At 39.5% G+C, this 26712-nt stretch overlaps 1 pseudogene; it reads right to left on the reverse strand.

The window, feature by feature from the left end:
- LOC122348818 overlaps positions 1–25964 on the reverse strand; it is a 51105-nt pseudogene extending 25141 nt beyond the window's left edge.
- Between the last annotated feature and the right edge of the window lie 748 nt (positions 25965–26712).

Genomic DNA, 26712 nt, shown 5'->3' on the forward strand with positions numbered 1-26712 from the left:
TAAACAATGATCAGTATCCCACATCGGGACTTTTAAATCGTGATTATTGTCCATTTTCTCAATCTCACTGCGTATTGAGCAGCCACGAATAAAATGCGTACTATCAGCTTTCGTAAGACATCTGCTTTGTATTAACAAGGGCATCGCGTGCATTAAAGCAGGCTGTCATGAATATTGACGCGCCATATATGCGGCTGCACGCTGTATGCGCTGTTACTAACCGATCGAGCTTTCAAAAGCCGACCCCTGGTATTTTACGTATCTACTTCATCGATCACAATGCGATCATTAATGCTAAATGAGCAATGTTACTGTCTTGCAAATGTTGCAAATTCAGCTCAGCTGTTTATTCGCAAAATATGAATAAACAATTTTCGAGCGTAAACATATGCAATGATCCATATATTGTTCCAACAGTATTACCAGAACACATTAACAAGGCATAATCAAGGAATAAATGACAAAAGACACTCATTACAAGTACTATCAAACTATTAATAATGACGCAAATAAATCAACGTTAACTACAATGCCGAATAACAATCAAATGAAGCAGACGGCTATTTTGTCATTGACAACTGTCGGGAGATATTGCCACGTGGTGTCTTTCACGCCACTACATTCCAGCAGTTCGAAGAAGGAAAACAGTGTCAACGTCGTGTGTTCATGTCGCTTTTGAAACTATAAACGTTTATGTCGAAACTGATATTACGACGCTGGTCGGCATGCGCCCTCTGTCCAATGTCGAAGACACAGTCCACATGTCTGAAACAACACACCACCTGAAAAACAACCGGAAATAATCGCATTTCTGTTCGCTACGCGACACATAAACAGCGCTGGTGTTGAATGAAGAATCGTAACACAATAACGACAACTTCGGGATTTGACTGAATTTGTTGCTTGTGAATTATGAGAAACGACGTTCGCTTCTGTGCTGGCAACAGTCATGCCCGCGTCTTTTGGTGCGAAACGTATATTCAAGTGTACATCTTGGTGTATCTACAAACGCCTGTGTCTATTACAATTCATCGTCGGTCGCTGCTCATCTCCATGACAACAGCTTGGTGTATGCTAATCATCATGCTTGTGAGCTTCTGCTGGTATACCAACTTGCTGCGAGCGAAACATAACAGCGCAACAACAAAACACTCGCGTGTAAAATTAACTCGAGAAAAAATAAAGGGATACTTTACCAGCATAGCGCAACTCGGAGGATATCGACACTTGTGTCGTAACGAACAAGCTCCAACCCAAAAGCTGCCGAAGTGACTGAAGGATGAATCAACAACCTCATTTTGAAAATCGGTCGATAAATAATAAGAAGAGAAAGGCCAGCAAACTAGGCTCTCCGCGTACCTGTCTCCTCATAAGCTCTCCTTGCTCACTGTTAGTGAAGCGCTGTCTCTTTATGATTCGTGTGAAAAGACAGCGACTACAAAAAAGCCGCGTCGCGTGCGTGCCGCTGCCTGCTCTCTGTTTTACGCGGATCGTGATTGAACACGGGTGTGCGTGAAATAAAGGCCCTTCATGTGCCGAAACAATCTTGTTTGTCTTATCCACAAATGTTTAACAGATAAACGTCTGCTCTGCAACTATTACAGGCTGTTCGGAAGTTCAGCCACGCAATCGTGCTATCTTTCGTTCTCGAAAACGAAGGTAAACAAAAGTGCGCCCGACAGTGTTCTGAGTGATGACATACTGGTAGACCGCCAACTGAAGCAGGTATGCTATCTGAATTACTGTCACACTCCAAGAGCTGCATCATTATATTATTTATTCAATAGTAATAATTTATTCATAATTAATTATTGCCCTAATTCCCTAATTACTAGTTATTGACTATCAACAGTTCTGTGGACATTCGTAATGAATCGAATGATCGAGTAACTACACATCGTTATTACTGAATTTACAAAAATCATTTTAGGAGCCAGGGAAATGTTTCAACTTTGCATCGGCAAATGTTATATTTTATTTGGAATATAATAACCGGGCCGTTGGGGTATAGAGGTGGAAGTGCTGTCTTTCAAGTGCTATTATTGTGCACAATTTTACCTGCTACTAACTTACAGTTTATATCACGTATTGGAATCATTACAATTGTAAATTACGCGAATTGACCTTAGGTAACAATAAGCTCTAAGTGCTGTGATATTTATTTATTCAAACATGGAAATAACTATTATTTTAAAGTATTAAAAATATAAAAATCAATACGCCAGTGATATCTGCTGGAATAATAATAATAATAGTAATAAATATTGGAGTTGTTTATATTATATTGTAATTTTCTTCTTGATATAACAATTTTATTAACATAATATTTTGCAATATTATATGTAAACACAATCATATACATAAAAAGTATACTTTACATTTAAAAAGGCAAGAAAAATAAAACCATATTTACTAACATCATCTTTGTATTTACTGCTCTTGCTTTTTATTAAATGTAGCATTTGTGTTAGACATTGCTCCGAATACTACAATCATTTTTTGATTGCAGATTAACCATCCAGGATGTTCTTTCCCGTAATACTTTCGGCCTATTCAAGTGTGACAAAGCAACTCACTCTTTTTGTCCATCTTCTACCCGATTTAATAAAATAGCAAACAGAATAGAGTACAGAAAGCAAAACACAAATTACAGTTCTTGCACCAACTGCGCAAAACTTGCATGTTGTTCAGGCCTGCTCAAGGCTGTAACTTGTCTTTGGAAGGAATTTAAGATATTTTTAAATGAAAACAGAACTACATCATAAATAATGCAATTCAACCGATGAAGACAAAAATAATAGGACGTTTCAGCACTAGAAGACGCAATTTTGAAATCAATGAATGCGAAATAGCGTCATAACCTTTCTGTGTCGCTTCTGTTTTCATTCAAATCAAAATCTCAAATATACATGAAGACATGTCTATTTAGCGCAGCTGTTTATAAAAGCATTCGGTCCCACGTGATGATTTCAGTGTGCTGCTGTTCTTAATGTAACTCTTAATATTGATTAATATTGAAATAATGTCTGTATTGAGTTTCATTCTGAGCGGTATTATTTTAGTATCATTTAGTTAGTAACAATATTTTCCGCCAGTTTTTAAGTCGAAGTCTGTAATAAAACAGGATTGATCGAAATAAGCCGAGCGTATCAATTGAAAGTTAGACATTGTCTAAAACGTCACATGCATAAAGCTGTTTCCGCAGCTGCCAGCCATCATCGAAAGGTGACAGTCACTGATATAGGCTTGACCTTCTTTTGCCTCATAATTTCTCTCTTTTGTCACTTAACTTTCATTTTGTCTCCGTCTCCGAAATGTCAAACTATGTCGTTTCCTGTTTCAGAAGAAAAGTGAGCTTGTCACATTGGTACAATTTCACATTATGAGAAAACCCTTCTTCAGCTTCGAGACATTTACATGCTGCAACCTCAAATAAGTTGCGATAAGGCACAGTGACCGTCATAGTAACGTGACAAGAGACCAGCGGGTACAGTGCGAGCAGATGAGTACGAGCCAAGCGATGAAGACTTTAGCGAACAAAATGATTGGAGAAGTCTGCATATCTCATGAAGAAATCTGTCATTTTACAGAAGGTCACTATATTTTGAGTCATGAATCACAGCTTTTTTATGAGTCCAAAAGAGAAAAAAAGAAACGTCTTGTAGATAGAGTGTTCGCAAGATCTATAATATACATTGTGTCTGCCTGCATATCAATGTCTGCCTTGCATGGGCTGGTGACTCTGGAGATGCTGCTGGGTCAAGTTTTTCATAATGTGATGTCGTACCTATGACTGAATTGCTGTTTTGTCACTAAGCTACTCTCTCTCTGCTTATTATCAAGATCTCTTCTTCACTCGATAGAGATCAACTGACCCTTGATGAGAGTCTGGCTGGCTTGCGTGGCTGCAGTGCTGTGTGAAGAAGTAATCCCCAAGGGGTCGAGGCTGAATGCTAACATCCACTCGAAAGGACCTGGAGTTTTCACCCTCGGCCTCTCTGACTGATAGTATGTCATTTCATATTATCCTAAGAAGACGGCGAGACCGACATTGTGTTTATGAGCGATGGCGAAGAGGAAAGGCTTTGTGAATGCACCGGGTCGAATGGGCCAAGGCCGAACGAAAAGAGATGGTAGAGAGCAGCCATTTAAAGTACTGAGGTTGTCATTTACGAAGTATCTTTTGATTCACTGATTATTTGTTTCTTTATTTGTGTGAGCAATTTTTAATGTTAATTTTCATGAAAATAAACAAATATTTCAATTTTATCCATTTAACATGATCTGTGATAAAGCTGTCTGCATTTTGAGCTGATTCTAGACAAATGATACAGTTTGCTATAACTAGAACATTCGGAAATTCCATTTAATACGAAAGAGCCAGGGTACCGCACAAATAACGAATAATACAAACAGAAACTGCATTAACCACGAACGATGCATGTTTGGTATTGGCAGAATGACTGTTATTCAATATGCATTCGCAACTGGCGTCCCGTCGAAACGTATTAATTGTTAAGGTATCTTCCGGCCACTGCTACAGATGAAACGCCCGCTGGCTTTTCATCTTTATCTGCAATTTTTGAAGAGATGATCTCTGTCCAATGCGGGGCGGTAACCAGCTAACAGTCGCTGGGATTCAAATAGGTCGCTGATCTTTTAGATGTGTTTGCCGGCTGTTGAACCAATTGTGGTTTCTGCTGCGCACTTCCCAATGCGCGCTGACAAAGTATGATCTATTTACGATTACGGCCTTTTCTTTGCATGATGGTTCTTTGAAGTTTCAAAGAAGTACGTTTAAATATTTGTGCCCTTGCTTGTGAGACTGCTAGAAGAAATGAAGATATCTGCATGAAGTAAAAAAATGATAAATAAATGTTGGAGGCTACATGTCAAACGCATTTGAATCGGAGTGAAAGCAGTGGTGAGACACTGCAAACAAACATAACTTTCATGCCAGACATCAGACAGGCTTAACTTTGTTCATCATGATTTAAGAATGACGTATCATGTTGATAGTAGGAGATGAATTCAGTGAAGCCTCTATCTGTCTGTCTATCTATCTATCTCTATCTATCTATCTATCCTATCTATCTATCTCTATCTGTCTATCTGTCTGTCTATCATCACAGCCTCTATCCAATCTGTCTATCTGTCTATCTATCTATCATCTCTCTATCTATCTGTCTGTCTGTCTATCTATCTAACATCTATCTGTCTGTGTCTGTCTTCTCTATCTGTCAATCTATCTATCATCTCTCTATCTCTCTCTGCTCTGTCTATCTGTCGCTCTATCTATCTATCTATCTGTCTATTTGTCTGCTCTGTCACAGCTCTGCCCTGTCTATCTGTCTATCTGTCTATCTGTCTATCTATCTATCTATCTAACTGCGCTCTGGCCTGTCTATCTATCTGTCTGTCTATGCTGGCTCTATCTATCACTCTGCTCTATCTGTGCAACTCTGTCTGTCTGTCTGTCTATCTATCACAACTCTATCTGTCTATCTAGCCTCTGCTCTGGCTGCAGCTCTGTCTGCTCTGGCCTCTGCCCTGTCTATCTATCATCTGTGTCTAACTCCTAACTCAGCCTCTATCTGTCTGTCTATCATCTGTCACTCTCTCTATCTATGCAATACTGTCTGTCTATCTGTATCTGCTCACAATACTGTCTGTCTGTCTATCTCATCCTCTACTCTGCTCTATCTATCTTATCTGTCTGTCTATCTATCTGTCTATCTGTCTGTCTGTACTGCTGTCTATCTGTCTGTCTATCTATCTGTCTGTCTGTCTGTCTGTCTGTCTTCTGTCTATCTACTGTCTGCTCTTTATCTGTCTGCTCTGTCTGCTCTGTCTATCTCTGTCTGTCTATTTCTGTCTGTCTGTGCATGCTGTATATGAATATCATTCCGCTCCATCCATTTCTCTCGCTTCATCTCACTAGACGCATTCTCATGGCAGCTTGAACAAACAGCTAACAATTGCTGCATGAGCTTATAAACAGAGACAACTACTATTACATTTTAATGTTGCTTATATATATAAATATTTATATATATATATATATATATATATATATATATATATATATATATATATATATATATATATATATATAGTATGTAAATGAGTTAAAATCAAATGATGGTGAGAAGTTCTTCGCCGGTGTTGCGTTTAATCCTCGGCACGTGACTCACCGAACGCCGCTGCGGGCAGTGGGCAACCTCTGCAGTGATTTGTCTGCGTGGTACGCGAAGAGATGGCGCCTTCGGCTTTGTCCCGCGACTCAGTTTGAGCTTGTTTGTGCATCTCTTTAAACTCATGGGAGTGTGATGTTCACTGAACGAAGAATATAAAAACAACGGCGCTTTGAGATCGAATTAAACTCAAGTCGGGTAGATCGAATTAAATAATAATTATATTCTGCTGGAAGCGATATAATTATTGTTGACACTGATGATTTTAGTGGACCCGAGCATCGGTGACAATGTGTGTATGCGCAACTGGGTATGGCGGCGAAAGCTATATCCCAAATAACTGACTTTGCCAAGCCAATCGAACTTTCCTCGCCGTAGCTATGCACCACAATATGAAACCTGACTTATAGTAAGGTTTGAGCCCAATGAGAGTGAGTAATCAGAGATTAGTATTGACTAATTACTTTTTCACAGAAATTCGTAACACGACAGAGTGATGCATTTTAAGCCTCAACAACAGCGCCATCGGTAAACAAAAATAGTAACAACAATTATTATTTTAAGTACTGGACGCGAATGTCTACTGATATCGGCGCCATCGGTGATCTGTGAAAATATTTGATAAAAGCCATGGCGTAAATGAAGATGCATGGTCAATTTAAGAAAACGATTATTACAACTAGATATTTTGTTATATAGTCTTATTGAATAATATAATGAGAATCGGTGCTGTAAATAAAAGTGCCGAATGAATGTAAATGAACTCGAGTAACGGTGTAACTCTGTGTTTATTAAACATGGCGCTTTCAATTGTTGCAATTTCATATCTAATGACAAAAGGCCAGCATTAACACGATATTTGGATGTACAATAACGAGCGCTTAAAAAAATATTTCATTATTAACGAATGTGAATGCAAACGAATCACAATACACAAAAAGTTTTATAATTAATTTAATGGCAATACAAAATCATCGGCGAAAAAATATTGATTCAGTAAACCAATTTCATGACTAGCTATTTCAGGAAACAACGTGTGATAAATGTGAAGCTATATCGTAATCATTCTAAACTTTCGTATCATTCTTTTCAGGGTATGTATTTTTAAAAACAGATGGCCTGTAGACCGGTGACTATTGATCGCTTTGCACTTTATGAGCTTCTGATCTTTGTATTGTTGAGAATCAAACCTGTGAGAACGAACGCTTACGAGACATGGTGTAGTCATATTTTGCGTTTTATTCTCACTATTTTTATTACTTTCACACGGCACTAAATAAATAGTTTATACCGACTTACGGTATTATGATTAACGGCTCTGCGACTCACCGATTTATTTAGTGCTAGTAAGAATCGTCGCATTCCCACTTGCGGTAAAGCTTCGCAACATGAGCAATATCAATTGATTAAAAAAGTCTTTTATTATCGTAAAGGCGTAGTATATTTTTAGCACCTTTTGTCGAAGTGTGCTGTAACTACTAATCTGTCAATGGTCAGGCGTCATCGAGCAACTTCGGCGTGCCAGCAGCAAGTCGAAGGATTCCCTTCATACTAACACCCTGCGATCAGTTTCAAGCAGCGTCGCGGCGTCTGCACGAAGGCCGCGGAGTAAGCGAGCGATGGTCAATCCTCAAACTTTCTTAGATATCGCTGTCGGGAACCATCAGATGTGCTTGACACTACGAGCACTCACCCGCGCGTTCATTCAAGTCTTATCCGATGCTATGCGCTCTGCACGCGCGCGTATGTGCGCGACAGGCTGAACGTCCTCACCGCGCTGCGCGAGGCGCCGCAAAGGCTGCAAGAACGCGAGCGAAGTCAACGGAGTAACAACACACCGCGGAGGTAAACACCTTTTCATTTGTCGGACCACCGCGGTGGTGGCGCCGGAGTCTGTTTGTCAATTCGAAAGTGATATTGAACACCGCGGCATTCAGTGGTCGAGCCGCCGTTCAGTCGGCTTTCGGAACGCCGCTCTCGTGTTTCGCCAGTGTATGTATGCGCTGCCCTGTTCGACGTTTGGTACGGTACGGCTGGTGTCCGTCCGTGGGTGCAACAATTTAAGTATTGAAAAATGGCATTGCTTCGCTCCTGGCAATGTGCTTTATTGCTCGCGAATGCGATGGCTTCGTTTTCGCCGCGTAGACAACCGACGCCTCGATGGTGTGCATGTTTAGAAGGAAGATATGCGTCAATATTGCTGATCGACAAACTGAAGTCCGTGCGAAAGCGTCGCGTTTCGCTGAATTTACCAGTTAGCGATGTTGGGAACGAGAGAAGACGACTTAATTACATTAACCGCAGAAAAGAGTGATAACAGTGTCACTGAAAACAAATGATAGCGGCGCAACGAATGCGCGGCTTTGTCGGTATCTCAAGCCCGACGGCGGCATCTGTGGTTATGTCGGGCTCGGAGATTGTATCGATTCTGAAGCTTTCTAATGAAGCTTCACCGCCATAAGTCGTGGCGTGTCGCTCGTATTTGTCTGGATATTGTTATGCAAAGCAATTCATGAAAATGTTTCTGAACTAATTGTGCAATTAACTTTAATATATTTCATTTTGTGAATAATGCATTTGAAATAATGTATTCTGTAAAAATGTGATTATACTGATAGTAACTCTCTTTTCATATAAATAAGTGAACTTGAATAACAATGTTTAATTTGTATTTTTAGTTTTAAAATCAAACTAATAAATTTAAAACTTTTGTTAATTTGTCAAATCAGTAGTAATTTATTGCCATGTAACTGAATGTGTTTACATTTTGAAGCAAATACCACTTTTGCATGAAAGCTGGCACGATATAAAGATCTTGTGTTTAGAAAATTCTTTTCTCACCTCCGAATATCGCACGCGACCACTATACTGTTGTGCAACAGACTAAATATCCTGTTATGTGAGCTGCTCTTTGGTCTTTTGTTGGCTTTTAACGCTCAGCACAATCAAGCTGGAAGGCAGTACGATGGCCTTTGTAGTTCTGAGCAATAAAATGAAGAAATATAACTTTGAAATCAGCACCGTTGGCATCGGTGGCTGGCTCTTTTTCCATTCAAAACTGGCAACGCGAGGAAGAAGGTGAATAACTGTCCCCTGCGCAGTCGCTGACGCCGGCTCAATCCCAAATATTTATGTCGAGGCCGAGGAATCGATCTCGACCCTCAAGCGAGAAGCGACGAATCGAGCCGGCGCGCAAACTCATCGAAAAGTGTCACTTCTGGTGAATTCGAGCAAAAGCAGAGATAAATAAAAAGATAAAAACAATGAATGTTGTCCACACCGGTCATGCTGAAATACCTTTATTTATTTATTTATTTTTCTGTGTGAAAAAAGTTGCTGATCACTTGCTCAGGATGCTCAGATGGTATTCGATATGCCGCGCGCAGAGAGCGAGGCGCTGTATGGTGGCTGCGGTGAGTGTGATCCGAGGAACAGTCGCTGATGTCGAGGCCGGTCGCCGCGGCGTGCTGCGGTAACATGCTGTATCAATGTCGGATTAATAATGTTATTCTGATGAGCAAAGATATGGTTTAACCATTAACAAGCATGCTGCGCGAAAACACCCGGTCTACGGTGGTCTGCGGCGTCTGTGAAGCAAGCAAATGCTACTCAAGTTAATTGAGCTCATTTTAAAATTAGTTTGAAACTCCATGAACCGAATTTGCTGACAAGAAGGAGAATTTGGTGTGAAAACTACCTGACCCATGACTGCTTGCGTCCTATTTATTGTGTGGCTTTGTAATGAAATGTTTACTGATGAATGAACAACGAATTATTGAGATTTTTGAACGAACGAAGATGTAAAAATTCCCCATAACAGTAAATGAATGTTGTGTAGCAATTTATGCGTTGGCCTGTAATCAATATGGGAACTGAGAGATATGAACAGATATTTACATAATATTACCAGTATCTAAGTTTTCTTTGCTTCCAACAAAAGAATTAATGCATTTTTAAATATCGCCAGTTTCTAACGTTTTGTGAGAACACACATAGTTAACTAATCATGCGAAGATGTATATGTTTTTACGTAGTCAATAAAGATATCGAGCGTTAACTTCGGTGTGACTTTATCGCCGTTTTGAGAAAAAGCGGCTGAAGTATGAGGATGAAAATGCAATTGCTTTTATTTGTATCTGTGGTAAGCTTCAACGAAATATGCGGAACTCCTGCGAGGTAGTGCGCCGCTATTCCACCCGTCAGTGCTCGTGTGTCGGTGACCTTTTATCGCGACGCGTGAACAGATGATAAAAGTGAAGTGCGGCAGTGAAGCCGCTTGTTTTGCGGCCTGGAGGACTGGCGTCACGATATAACAGAGCAATGCTGGAGTATAGATGCTTCTACAGTTAGGCTCATCGATCGCAATGACAACTATTTATTCCTCTGACACTTTAACCTCAATCCGATGTGCTTTACATTAACACTCTGTATGCTCTGAAGTCACAAGGTTTATTACGCTGCCTATAACAAATCGTATCCTTTTGTTGGATGTTCTGATTCACTGCAAACAGATCTCGGGCGAGCAATGCGCTCACGCTGCGTCTGATGACTTCGAGAAACGACATCAGATCGATTAAAAGCGTCTGATCTGCTTGGTGTAGCGAATCTCAAATAACATTGGCTGTGTACGAAGCACGATGCGTAATATTGTAATAAGGCGGCTGATCCCAGATCGGCATGTCGGTCACGTATCTTGACAGCTCGGTGATGGCGAAATCTCGTATCGGCTGGCCAATGAAGCTGGTAATCGAATCTGGCAGTCACGAATGCGAATGGGTAACATTTCATTTAGTCAATAGTGTCAACTGCGTTGCTGTAACGTTCTTTGATCAGTCTTGGCTGAAAGCTGTTGAAGTATTTTTGCCTGACTTTGTTCAAATGTTGCGGATCGGTAATGTTTCATTTGTGCAGAATGTTTTTGGAGAAACGATTCTTTCGAGGTTCTTGAAATACAAAATGTTGACAAATAACCAAAAAACTAGCCTACATTGTGTAATTTCGAATTTAAAGCCATTCTTAATAATATCGCAAATAACTTTTGAATCTATAAGCGAATTTTATCTTTTATTTAAGTACTGCTGCATGCATAAACGCTGACGAAAATGAGAGAGGGCACTGCGGAAGAGGCACTTATGGCTTCGAATTTTGCAGATATCTTTCACTCCATATTTACATCCTGAACCTAAGGTATGTACGCAACGTATGATGATCTGAATGGGTTATACTGTATGTCGCTAACTGCTGTGTTGCCAGACATGATTTGTGACATGACTTCTATGATCCATTACAACACAATCTGACCGAAATACGAGAAAAAACCATCTGATCAACCACGGTGTTTGTTATGCTTATTTAAACATTTCTTGTTCAAATGAATTATACTGCAATAGTGGTATTCTGTAATGCTGAACATATCTGAATAATGGCAGTCAAGCGAAATGGCTGAGTCACTCGTGGTCGCGGCGTCTGTTGAAATCATCGGGTAGAAACGGCTAATGACGGAGCTGTGCTACTTGGCGAAATGAACGTCAGCATTCGTGCCTGAAAATGGTGGCCTGTTTGTGTAATATTGCTAGGCCAGTAACAAACACTACTCTTCTTCCTGCTGCTCGTGTATTTCCTTTCGATGCATGTGATAAACTCATTAGCAGATATGGTGATAAGGCGGCTGAGTTCATTGTTACCTGTTGATGCTGTGCGCCACCTGACTGCTAAATGTGTGGGAATGCAGTGCGTGTTGTGAGATATAATGTAGCAGGCTGGTACCCCGCTATAATGTTTGTTGTAACAAATAGAAAGTGAGCATTGGGTAAAATAACTGTTATGAATAAATTTTTGTATATTTTGTTTTTCATAACTGAATAATAATAATATTTAGAATCTGTATTTTATGTAACAAATATTAAATGATCAAAGTGATAACAACATTATGTAATATTTTAAATAATCTCTATGTCCAAATGTAATCTCTTTCTTTCCAAAGTACTGTTTATCGAACAATCAAATACCTAAAGAAAACATTTCGTTTCAACACTGACTAACATTTCGGAAATTTAAGAAGATATTTATTGAAGCTCTAAAACAATATATTAGAATCATAAATTATTGTGCTTAAATTCAATAAAATTGCTTAAGCAACTAACAAAACAGAAATAAATGCATAATAACATAAAAATAAAATAAAATCTTCATATGTAGCGTCATTTAATTTACATTGTTCCACCACTTATATTACAATATACATATTGCATTACAAGCAATGAATTATATGCCATTAAACATGCTCTGTGTTCTGACTAATGGTATTTTGATCTGGCAAATTTATGAAGATGCAAAGCTAAGTGTTGAGAAACTCGGCTGGCACAGCATTTGTAGTGCTACCGATTGTGCTGGCGTATGTCGCAAAGCCCATTACAGCATTGAAGTACAGACGATGATTTTATGTTAGAACTAGTGAAAAAGTGAAATATGGCAAGCAGGAGGAAGGTCTTACTATCTGTGTTTATGTATTGTGCATGTATCTGGCAGATATAGTTATCGTGCACTGTGTACTCTGTATGTAGATATTTTTTGTTCTTCTTCTCCAGGAAGTAGCGTACACATAAGACTCTGTCTCTCTCTGCCCTTTTTTGTTAGTGCCTAAATGGCAGAAACAAAAGCAGGCTTGAGAAAGCTATGTGTGTTTGGCTTTTGAAGTGGCTCCATTCAATCCATTTTAACAATGGTGAAATGACAATTAATTCAACGAAGTTTAAAGGAAGAATGAAGGCGAAATCACATGACAACTATTTCTCCTTGAGCAGTGGACAAATGACCTTGTGACCCCACCAGTCCAGTTTCCTACATTGTCCCAGTTTTCACTGCAGAACTCCAAAGCGTGCGCAGACTGCAGAGCTGCTGCCTGACCAACTGTTTCAGCTTGTTGAGGACAATGCAAGAGCCAGCACTTTCCATTCACTATTCAATCTTTACATGTGTGAGCTTATGTTTCTTGTCGACGGTCCAAATTCAAGTACTGTTTAAAACCCAGTAACTGAGATGAACAGGAAGCACTGAAGTATTCAGGAAAGTCTCTGGTTCACTGCTTTATAACTGGCTGTAACGAAAGAAAACACGATGCTACGGTGGCTGAATCAAGTCGAATATATTCACACCTTAAGCGAGCAGTACTAGAAATTCATTCCTCTTCGGCTTGATCTCGGTCGATTGTTTGGTAATACGCAAATGAACGCTATGTTAAAACAGAATCCGCGCAGAAGTAAGTTGAGTTATTTCGGTCGGACCAGCAAGACATGAATACACCTTTAATCGAGCCGAAGCAAATAGCAACTGGGGAAAAAATGAAAGAAAGCTGCTCAATTAAGAGTTAAAAAAGAGAAGTGAGAAAATGCGCTACCATGAAGAAGAAGGTGTAACACTGAGAAATAACAAATATAACTGATGGAATTTTTAGGTGATGTTTTCTATGATGGTGAGAGTCAATTTATAGTATATAGTGTATTTTTATTTTCACTCGCCTTCCTCTGTTTACATGAAGGTGGGCTTACATTGGCAGTGTCTAACATAATAAATGAATATTCAAATGAACACTGAACACCCAGTAGCGACGATAACATCTCAAAATGTTGACACTGCATTGTACTATTATAATGTTTGTGCCTGTTTTCACTACTGATTTTTCAAGTAACAATTTTACTAATTTTATTAGTATATCTAGTCACATCAGCATGTTTACAATTTTTAGTGATTACCTGTTAAAGCACTTTCTAAGAGCACTTTAGCAGCTGTTGCTCTTCTGTCTTTTTAAGAAGACTGGCGGTGTAATGAATCGGCCAGTGTTGAAAGGCTGCTGGCCTCAGCTCACTGGCAGACTCTAGTGTTCTCTTTGGCTATTTTGTGAATTGACTACTGAGAAGACCACAGCCACGACCCAGTGGGAGAATCAAAGAGGCTTGCAGTGTGACAATACAAAAACACAATGAAATACATTGAAATGGGCTTAATCTTATGTTAGAAATGACTTGATGTTATTCCCGCTGTGCGTTTCCCAGAAGGCTGATCTTATGCTGTGACTGAGGCTAACCCACAGTGGTTGAGTCTCCAGCCATCACTTAATGAATGTTTAATGATTTAGATGACATGAGTTCATAATTAGTATGAACGCCCAGGTGCCTGTTTTCGTTTCACCTGCTGCTCTGTCAAAATATATCCCAAACTAGAAGAAGTACGACTGTGACTAATTACAACCGAATAATTTCAAGCTTTCTGTCAGCATCTTTGCTCCACTTGCTGCTAAACAGTTTTTAACTTTAACAATGTCATAATCACATTAAGTGTCCTGAAAGAACACTATTTCTAATGGCATCGCATTGTGTTTATAATTTGTCGTTCGATGATTGTCTTTAATAAACTAAAAGTAATTCAAGAAGCAATGACAGCCTGCGGCTAGTAGCTTAAACTCCTTTGCTGTTGATGTTCTGTCTGAGCGTCAGTCCCATGAGGCGACGGCCTCAAATCGGTATTACAAGGAAAAGGAAGCAGGATATGAACAACGAAGAACTAGAAGGAGACTGTAATGCATATAAATGTTTGTTCATGGCCTCATCACTTAAATCTCAAGCGTTGTTGCTCGCGGCTCGTGATCTGTATGTTATTTGATGGTTTGTTCACGCAAAACTAGAAGATGTGCCCTTTTCCCCAAACTGTCTTTTAAGCTGGTAACGATCCTTTTTATAAGCGTGTTTTTGCAGAAAGTATGCGGCTTTTGTATGAATTTGAAATGACACAAATGGTAAATAATGAGTATAGTAACACAATTGAGCAGAACAGTGAACTATCCCAAAGCTTCGATGACTTTTGATCATTTATCATTTGTTTTAACTAGTTCACAGCTAACTGTCTCATCTCTTTTTATTCTTTCTTTTTCTTTTCATCCTTTCTTTTCTCTCCCTCACTCTCTTTCTGGAATTAAACGAAAACCTAATTAGAAAAGCATAGATCCACATGCCTTGACGATCATTAAGAGCAATGGGCGTGAAAATCGGTGAGAAAATTCGTGAAAGGAATAGAGAGAAAGAAGGAAGGCTGACAGGAAGCTAAAATGCTCGCAATTTGTCAGAAAGGCTCAGAAGAAAGTTAAATTGAGACATTTAAATAACAGGACTAGCTATCGAGGCTGTGTCTGCTGTATCGAAGGAAGGCGAAATATTTAATAATGTGTCTGAGCAGGCTGCTAAATGTAAACATGGCAAAAATGAGCACCGGAATGAGATGAAAATGGCAATTGTGATGCAGTCGTTTTCTAGTTCCATTAAGACAACATGCACGAGGAGGAAAAAACTAAAAATCTTGCTGCGTGCCGGTGATGTTATAATTATTGTGAAATGTTTACGTAAACTTTCATTACTAAAATATTTAAAAGACTACAAAATATTTTTCAAAACATATTGCGGTCTCAAGGTCACCGGCTATACGTTAAATAACGGTATTTAAGCCGGAAATATTCATAATTTCATTCATTCATTCATTCATTCATTCTCCTAATAGTGCTGAGTCTTTGTTGCATGTTTTTGTCTTTACTCAAGGAACAGTACTTTGTTCAGTTAACAGTGTATTTGTTCCTAGATTTGAAGATGCACTTTTCATTGAGCCGACTCATAGTGTTCTTTCTGAAAATCTGGCTAAACATCACGGTATGTGTGATTCACTAAAAGAACCATTAAACAATTATCACGTGCTTAGCGTCTCATTTGACTCCCAGACATTTGTCTTTCTTTTGTTTTCTTTCTTGCCAGTATTTTCTTGCTTTAGTGAGAGCTAGAGCTTTTGTAACATAGGAAAAGAAACACATGCATTTCTTCCTCATCTGCAGTTCATATTGTTTTCATTCTTCTGGGCCCATAAGTGATCCACACACACACACACACACACACTGTAACCCTTCATCCTCTTAATGAGTGAGGACATGTATAGAGAGACAGGTGGTAGAGAGGCACGGATGCAGCAGGTAGCATTTAGTTCTGTTCCACTCCCTTCACAGCTGCCCAGGCCATCCCAGCACATGCTGAGCTTCTGTGGTACACACTATGGTCACGACAGACTGACAAATGATCCATCAAATCTACAATCTTCCTTTTTGTGAAGTTTGGTTTCTATTTCTCGTGTCTAACCCAGAGTGGGATTTTCATTGGTTCAAACACAGCTGTATGTAAATCATGAATTATGTTTTGACTGGCTGTCCTTTATACAGCCTTCATTCTTCTGCTTTCAAGTTAAAGCTAGAAACTTCCTGGACACCGATCAAATGAATGGAGTTTGAGTCATAAGTTTAATGTGTACCTTTGAAAAAGAGGAAAATGAGCTACTGGGTTATTAGTTTGATTGATGGTAGAGTGTATCATGTCGGCCATCTCTGTACTTCTTTTTGCTAGTGAGACAGATGGCACATGTCGCCAACACAGCATCGGTCATAGTGAGCACTGCCGAGACATGCGGCGTGGCGGCAATGCAGGCTCTAGTCGGGACAAGGTAAGGCCATCGGCCTCACGTTCTCATCTGTCTTTTCATCGTTTCAATGAAAGCAAAACGAGAAGAGAATCTACTTCTGTGTTTCCTCTCTTTGACTGCTCTCATTTCGAAGCATGTTTTGCTGCTAAAAATAACAGCAGCGGGGTACGATTCGCGCTCCCTCCGCAAACAGCATCAGCGAGGTTGCGAGGTCGGAACAGTAACGGCAATGAACAGAGTTTAATCGAATGTTTTGTTTGTTTGTTTTTGGTGATCGATCACCTTTAGCAAAACTGAATGTAGCACACTTTTCTTCTTTTCTTTCTTTCTTCCCCTCGAATCTATCGATAAATCACAGATAGTTTCTGGCTGTAGTAATGCTTTTGCAGAAACTGTTCATAGGTCAGATATGTTTGTAGCTCAATCATTGTGTAAAATATTTGGATATGTTTATAGCACTGATTTCCCATGCAGTACTGTATGCATTAGTCATTGATTGTATGCTGCAGTGATTTAACTGCCCACCCCTAAAGAAGCCTCAGCTATATATTTTACCAGTTTATTACTGTTCAACAGTGGTGCAAAAGAAGTAGCATATGTATGCTGCATAGCATGCTGCTGTAACCACAAGCAGTAGTGCCCGTGATTCTTATTAATACATTTTTAAAGATATAAAAAGCTGTGCGAGAAAAATCTAAAAACTCTGTATATTAGTTACCTAAATGAACATATCAATACCTCAGAGAAATTTGCTTTACGAAAGGGATTCCCACTCAGCAACCTTTTTCTGATTGTGTGCTACTTTATATCGTTACTCTTTGCTGATATGTGCAGCAGTGGCACGAATCAAACTGAATTGTCTTCTGGCTGTCGGTGTATGAAAGACATCAGCCAGATCTACTGTTGCTCTGAACAGAAGACACAGAGAACTCTGAAATGAGGAAGTAATGACCTTGAAGCAATCTGCACGCTGTGCGAACTTTGAATGATGAAGAGAGAGAGAGAGCACAACGAGAAGAATGAGTCATTCTTTTACAACATCACTCATGAGTTGAAGAGAGAGAGACGAACCTCTTCTCTAATCAAGGCCATTATTCTGTGCCCGACTCTTAATAATCTGGAAGCGTATCACTAAAAACTTCTCGGCAGCGTCGTACATCGGCGCTGCGCAACAACTTTTACTGCGGTGTAAACGAGACACGCACACGCACGCACGCCAAACAACTTCAACTGGTGTGAAAGCCGAAAATTCACATAAGCTACGCATTGAATCGTCTGCGCTTTAATCTGATCGACTGAATTGAAAAGCATCGGCATTTCTTGATTGATATTTAGAAACGATCTGCTGAAAACATGCAGCAGTTTTAACAATGTTGGAGTCACCCATTACTGTGATGGCACGTTGTTGTCGACTGGTGTAGTGTGGAAGCGGCATTTCTATTTCTGGGCCATTATCATACATCGAAATGATTTTAATTCATTTAATTTTGTTCATGTTATAGTCTTTCTCTCTTCTCTTTTTCTCTCTCTTCCAGTAAGCATTGTAGGTCAGTCATTTGCAGCTGGTGCAGTCTGTTGTAACTGTGGTCAAATCTACCGGAAGATGATTTAGTATTATTTCTGTGACGTTCAACGAATCGAAATCCCAGAAATGATCATTTTGAGCACTTTATAGAAGAAAAGACCAGAGAAAAGCGATTTGTAGATGAAGAAACAGACTGAAGCTGGCGAGTGCCATAACTGCGATAATTCCCAGAGGCATGCCATACTGTTGATAAGGAGGGAATGTGGCTGCTGAGGCCTTCATCATGTCACAATGCGTCTGACCATATGACATGCTTGGTGCTGCGAATGTTAGTAATAGGTACATTAAACTCAGTGACCCTACTTTGTATTATTAGCAGCGTGAAACGTGCTTTCTTCGGAGTCATGAACTGCATGAACTAGAAGAAATGATGGAAAAGCCAGGAAGAAATGAAGAAGACACGACAAGCCAATGATGAAGTAATGTCACTTTTTAAATGTGACCTGAAATAGAGGCATGTGATGTTGGCTGAATTTTGGTGACATATCATCAAAAATCCGCGTTTGTGTGCTATCATCAGTACTGAACTGTACCAACCTGAAAATGTGAATTTTTATTTTATATCAGTTGCTTTTAACTCTGCAACTTGTGAAAAGGTAATAAACTTCTCCGGGTAACTGTTTTATGACGTACTATGATCTTATTATCATTTTGATAACTTGGTAATCGAAAAATTCACGTATTTATAAAGCCATGTGAATAGAACAGTATATTCAGAGATTTTAAATATTTTCTAAGTAACTTCTGTTCTGAATACCCAATACAATATAATCTACTGGGACAATAATAACAGAAGTAAAACGAATAAATCCAAATGTACCAATCAGTGCTGGTAACTATGACAAAAATTTTATCACTGTGTTCAAATGTTACAATCCCTAATGTATTTTATGCCGAGTGTTAACCATTTTCTTCGAAAGAAATAACACGTGGAAATGTGGTAATGTGCAGGCATTTTCACACTTAAATAGTGACTAAACACTACTTAAACGTGGCGTTATCTATGTTAACATTTTTAATCATGCATCTTTTGTCTCATGCGCTTTTACACTGTCTGCGTCTAGTAACAAAAAAACAACAAACAAAAAAGTGCGCAACCTGGCACAAACCGTGCTCTGTCCCTTAATTTAAACGGTCAATAGCGACATTTGCCAACGCTACTGGCTACTAATTTTTGTTGAATCCTGTTAATATGTTTGCTACTCTGACGTTTGTTGCACAAAACAGATGCGAAGAAGATTATCCATGTTGACACGAGAGATCGAGCTGTGTTCACACTGTCATATTACTATACATGCTGCAGTATCCCGGTATGTATGCTGAGCAGCTCTGTCAGCTGTGTTTAATAATACTACCATACCAGCTGCTATACTGCGGCTATGCTATGTGCTACTTTGAATGCTATATTAATTTCCTAACGTACAAAATGCTCAGATACCTGCTGTATTGTGAGGCGTGACTGTAATACGTCTGAAGACACTGCATGATATATTTCCCATATGCAATGTGCTCATCTTCAAGCATTATTAATTGAAGCGTGAATATTCTAAATATGGCACATTGCATACTATCTTAACAACATTAATGATGCAACTTTCTGTGATAACATCTACAAAAACAATATCGTATTGAGACATAATTATTCTTTTAATCCATAAAATCGGTGAAGCTCGGCGTCAACACAACTGTATAACTTGCGATTGTTCCAAAAGATGACCAAATAATAATAATCCCTAAAATTACGACAATATAGAAACAAAATATGAAATAAAAACAATATTTTAATATGCAAACAAAGGCTTCAATTACGCTTAAAAAGGCTTGAACATGTTTCTAAGAACAAATTGAGAAGCAATTTACATAAACTCTTTTTGTGCCTGATAACTAACACTGAAATTTCAAAATCTGCACTATCGTTGCAATAACAGAAGTAAACTAACATTTTTATTTTCGTAAAATATTATTAAATTATTATAATACATGTTAATAATACAGTTTTAAAGTGTGTCCCAGTAAATAGGCATTTATAATAAAATGATATGACAATTTACACTCAATATGTGTGCATACTGTTCATAATGTACTACAGTAAGTAACAATGCTATAAAATAACATATATTTAATTTAGCTGAATCTAGCATTATTACAACAAATATGTCACTTTCAATTAGTGTAACTGCTAAACTATGTTATTCCGTTAGGCTAACTCAAATGTTGAGCAATTTGTCAGTATGTAATGGTAGTGAGCAATATTGCCTTTATTTACTATAGCCTGTAAAATGAAAAAGAATTAGTGAGCACATTTGTTTGTAGCTGGCACCTCGGCATTGTGGCAGTAATTTTTGTGTTGTCATGTAACTTGATGCTTATACTACATTTGTTATACTGTTTCACAAACTATTCTTTAAAAAATAGTGAGAATATACACTGTGTATGGGCGGTTATTTGGCCATTTACGCGAATGAAATGAAGACGAGGCTACAATTGAATTAACACCTGGCCAAGGACAGATGATCATTTGCGTGGGATGACGCACCCTCTTATGGCGTTGAGCAGTATTTTCCTGCGACTACATGAAAACGAAAGAGTATTGTGGAGAGCCAGAACTAAGCACAGTCAGTATGCATAACAATATTAATTGTTTCTTTATAAGCAGTAAATACCATTGTTTTTCTCGAAAGCTGTGAAATCAGATTTATATGTTATGAAATGAGCAAGTGGGTTACTTACAAATGATTATTAAATTTCCCGAACAATGTTAAACAAGTGTATTAAACATTGTGACAACAGTTGCTGATTTGTCACATTCACTCAAAAAGCTGCTGAGTTCAAATATTGTTGGAAAGATATTCTTAGCATTCTACGAACGCACCATATTGACACATTAACTCTAAACATTAAATGAGACACATCAGAAGACCAATGTAACTTACTGAAGCGTGAAATGTCAACTCTTTTAAACATTTGTGACGAATATTAGTTAACGATTTCGGTCACATTCACTCCAAAGCTTGCAGACTGTGATAACGAAAGCGATTTCAAAAAAGTGTCCCGAACAGTAACTACGCGTGGTCAAACCTTTTCTTGTTCGGTGAGAATGCTGAGCTGCTGATGCATCAGAGTCGGTTGAGCTGTCTGAGTGAAGATGCGGCTTGCAGCCTGACAGAATGATCATCGGTGAAGAATCTATACCACAGTTTGTAAACTGTCATTGAAAATGTTTGTTCACAAATAGCAGAGTAAACGAGGCTTCCAACATCTTCTGACATGTCTCCTACTCTCATAGAAGAGTAGAAATCTGAAGACCCAAGTGCTTCTGCCAGAAGTGCTGCCTCAGCTGCAGGATCCCGGCTCAGTTCCAGCTGCACGCACTGGGGCATTATCACTGCAGGTAAGGAGAGGAAATATCGTGGCGCATTCATCCTCGACCCGACCGAGATCTTCAAGCGCTTAGCAGCGCTTTCACCATGTAAATGCTCACCAGCACGTAGATGATACCTGCTGAGGTGATCGGCTGATGGTGTGACCGGGAGTTTGCATGTGGTGGATGTTAGCTCCGGTGACGAAACTGCGGCTTTCTCATGAACCTTCGCAGACTGTGCATTTCATGAACAGGCCCTTGCCTTGCATTTGATGTTCAGTTCGTTCATCGGTGCGATCTATCGGCAACGGAAATGCAAATCCGTCAATACTCATTTGAAGCTCTGCTGCCTTTCTGTCGCAAAATAACGAATCTCTGTTTTCAAGTGCAAACCTCTTCAACACTTTCTGGCTGAAACTTTCATCTGACTGGCGGCACAATGTGGCCAGTACGATGTCGCATGCTCGGTCTCTCCTCGAAGCAACAGACTGTCTGTGATCGTGCCAGCGTATAATTATTATTTTTAGTAACAACATCGGCCTTTATGGACGATTTTAGCATGACTTACACAACACATGTTAATATAGCAATGCAAAAACACCAATTTTTTATCTGCATCGACTGCGTCGCTATCTTGCATGCCGCGAAGAAATCGACATTTTCCTGTAGTTTGGACGGCAAGTGTTGTGACGCCTGACAGTCTCATTCAATCCCGGAAGTGTCGGCACGCACATTACCTGCTGTAGATCGCTCCCTGTCGTTGTCCTTTTCATCACGACCGCATTGCTGCCAGCTGCTGTATCCCGGACGGCTGGGCTGTCGCGTTATCACAGCGCTAGTGCAAGGCAATGAAAAGTCGGAATTTGCCGCTTCGTTACGCTGCTCCAGGTTGCAATGTCGATCACCTGGTCACGATTCGCCTGGACAACGAGATTTGCTCAAATGCGCCTTTCGGGGCCTCAATGAAATGCGGCAGAATCCGCATCGCTGCTGACAAACTCCTCGAAAAGCAGCTTTATATTTTGTATTTTTAATGGGACATCTGAAAGCGCTGGTGCAATTGCTATCCTGATGTGTGGCTTAGTAAAAAACGCCAGCTGCAACTTTGCTGGCAAGCGGATGTCGTGCCCTCTCAGCATCGGGCGCAAAAGAAGTTGTAACATTTTCGGGAGTGACTTTGTCGTAATGCGACTCTGTGCTCAGTCATGTAATCTCACCAAACGGCGACTTCGGCTAAATGTAACGGTCAATTTTGTTGAAAACTGTTTTAAAGCATCTATCTTTCTTTTGCATGACAGACATTCTGAGAGCTACAATCAGCACGTCATTCTTTTTATATTATATGCATGTTTGGCGTCATTGTGTGCGTCAAGCAACTTCAAAATAAAGCAATGCAGCCCCTGTGATTTTCATTAACGATGTTGGACGTGGTATATGGTTGCTCGGGTCTGCTACTTGTGTCGATATCTCTTTGATCTTAGAATCTGTATTATCTTTTGATCTGAACTAAACCGTGTACCTCTGCCTTGACGTATTCAAATACCAAACATGATTGTTAACTATCACTTGCATTTATGTAGACATTATTTGACCATTCTGGCTCAAACAGTAAAAAGAACATCACCTGTTTGTACTGCGTGTATTGTCCATCTCCATCTTAAATTCTGTGAACTGTACATATGTTTTAATATAAACATGTGTTTGACGGAGATTCGTGGGCGTGAAAGAACTTGCTGTGACGCTCTGTGCTTTGAATGCATGCTCAAGGCACCTGCGACAAATTTGAACTAATCTGATTTAAATAAATCATTATTAACTGCAACGTAATCACCAAACAGATGTTTTATATCGGGTAATAACGTGAAAGTAACCTTTGCGAGAGAAATAATGTGAGCAGCAGTAACATTTGCGTTGAGACATGCACAGTGATGTTTCTTCTACTTTCAGCTAGTAAAATATGCAAAAATGTGCGAGACGACGTTGAACTGATGAAATCTCTGTCATCTGCGGCAACCACTGCTGCGTAATCATTTCAGAGAATCAAAACTATTTAATCTTTATCCGGGAGAAAACACATTATTAATTATTGAAGAATGACCTGGTTTTTCTGTATCGCGCGCTTTCAATGGCTGCCATCTGAAGATTAAGCTCTGTTCTGTCATTGAATTAAGTAATGAACCAAAAGGCAGCTAGTTGATAATAACGGCTCTTTGGGAGCTTGGCTGAAATAGAATATGTGAGGTCAGGCAATCCCATCTCAACATCTAATCTTATTAGAACAGGATCTGCATACTCACTGTACTGTAAATGAGAACCTGCTGTCAGGACTGATGCCAGCTACAGTGAGTTTAGAAAGATGTGTCATGTGCTTTAATCACCAGAGCTGTTTTCTGCAAGTCCCCATCCTGTTCGTTTCGTTATTCCACATGTGGCACTCAGAAGGCGTGCCATCCATATTTCATATGGCTCAGGCTTTGGCTGTTTGGCTGTAATACAGAAGATGCTGTAGCGTCGGTTCGCGAGGTTCTCTGACGTGAATGAACAACGTCATTATTTGTGAAAGCCGAGCTGTAGAAGACGATGTTGTTCTCGGGGTCAATTAATCGTAACGCACTGTTATTTAAAACGGAATCAGTTGGAAGTATTAGTTGGGTCAGAACTGTCTTCTATCGTTAGTGTGGAAAAACGTTTTTGTCGGTGTGTTATGGTGCCAGCTTCGGAAGGAAGAACTTCGGTTTCTGTTTCTGCCGCAGAAACGCATCATACACACTGCCTACATGAACTGGACCATAAAGATGCTTTCTCCTACATGCTGCGCGCACATTGCCCGAGAAATCGTCGACTAATGTATTTGTGAAAGTATCAAAATATTAGCTGGACCCTTACAGTGTGTGTGTTTAACCTGGGTAATGTTGTATGTTGAATGCCGGTCTTTGAAATGAAAGATGGATTGAGAAAGAAAGGTTTCGAATAACGAAGGAAACATCGGCAAATGAGGAGAAAGAAACTCAAGAGAGAACACCGGGGTTGAGGTGAGATTGAGCTATCAGAATTTAAGAGCTAAACACTGTGTCTCGTGCATCTGAATATTTTGAAAAGCTACGTCTGGTGTCTGTTTGCTGGTGCATGTCTTATCAGTGCATGACTTGCTATGGCTGCAGCTCTTCAAGAGTCGGAACTCAAATCAGGCAGCAGTGCTGGTCCACACTTGTCTGAATAATTCTTCTATTCATAATATGTGACGGAACCTGAAGCACTCTTCATTCCTCTGCTGTTTAATCGTAAAAATCTCTTGAAATGTTTTACTTCGGAGTCAGTTACAACGAACAGAACAAAATATAGCATTCAGGCACATTTCAGCACATTTAACTGTATCAATCTCCAAAACAACACGAAAAATTGTCGCTGTGGGCTATCTCCAACTATTGTCAGCGCGTTGATGTCGCAGTGTTTCTTTATTTAAAATAAATAACATTATAGATTATTGTTGTTGACATGCAGGAAATATGTCAAATAAATGGTGATTTCTAAATGGATGGAAACAGACTCAAATGTATGTTCTGATAAAATGAGCACTCTTATTCTGAATGATGAAAGACTATCTGTTCAAATGCTCTGCATGACCGTGCTGATTCTTGTCACCTACTAACACAATGTCCAACTTGTTTTGTATTATTCTCAACTTGTGACACTGATATTTCACCCAAAGTAAATTTCTGTCATTCTATTATTTACAATTGCAACTAATTGTGTCAGAATTCAAGCGTCAATATTGAGACTCCACCGTTCTTTATCTTTTATTTTCCACAGAGGAAGACAAAAGTCATACGAAACCTGAAACAACAGAGATGAGCAAAATGACAACCTTTGTGCAGTGAACTATCCTTGTATAGTTTAAGCATGCTCTGAAGTACGGCTCATTTGCTTGCACTCTGCCACTGTAATTCGTGCTTTGTTCATATTCTGTAGTGAAGAATGAAGTGTCTTTCCTCGTGTTTAAATCTTAGAATATTGTCAGCGTCAGATTTACATTGGGAGGAGCAGGTGTGTACCCTGCACACGCACGCACACAGGCAGGCTACTTTCACTGAGAAGTGCGGAGTACGGGTGCTATGTACTGGGGAGGTGTCACCCTGGATCAGCGTAATGCCTCTCACCCACCACACGCACACCTCCTCAATCAAGTGCGTTTTGGTGAAAGCAAGCATGCCTGAGCTCTGAAACAGAATAAAAAGATGAGAAAGAAGACCGCACTTCCTATGTGTGTCTGCTATGCATGCATGTGTGAAAAAACATAAATTACCCTGTCCTCTTTCATTACCACAAACTACATTCATCTTCCTTTCCCTCAAAATGTCTGAATGAAAATTTTTATTAACAAGAAAAATTCACGTCATCATTTTGTTCGCGTCCATGTTACAACCTGGCAGCCTATTTTCTTCTCTTCTTTAAACAAAATGAAAAATACTGTTATTTCATCATTATGTGAACTGGCTGTATCTGTGACTAGCCCCAAAGCGTTTTCACTTTTTTCTGAAACTCTTTAACTGTCTTGTTGAAAACATTTTACAATAACTGAACCCCCGACCCCTTTAGAAATGACAGCACGGGTATGTGGCGACCTATTTCACTTATTTGTAATATTAGAAATTGCCCAAGTGCGGCAAGAAACAGTGCTGACTGTTGCCTGCCACGGCTCTTCTGCTGAGCTGAACAAGTCAGTGAGATCTGTCTTTGGTGCTTCTCATTCCCATGCGACTATCGATGAGAACTCAAATTTTAGATCCCGGCTTGTTTATTCTAGGTCTGAGTCCCGTCATGACACCTCTGTCTTTGCGGCAACATAACTGTTTTTCAGTCTAATGTGATGTTCTATTGTAACATTGAGAAAATGACTTTGTGTGTGAAACGAAAGTGTTTAACTCTGGCAATACTACTCTGTCAACTGCCATTCTCTCTATCTGCTTGTTCTCTCTTCGTTGTTTATCTTACTTAACGACCCGAATATTGGAAAGTGTCGCTGTAAATAGACGAGTGCCATTTATCAGCCTTCCACTTTCTCTGTA

This window comes from Puntigrus tetrazona, chromosome 7 (assembly GCF_018831695.1).
Source record: "Puntigrus tetrazona isolate hp1 chromosome 7, ASM1883169v1, whole genome shotgun sequence".
Lineage (NCBI taxonomy): Eukaryota > Metazoa > Chordata > Actinopteri > Cypriniformes > Cyprinidae > Puntigrus > Puntigrus tetrazona.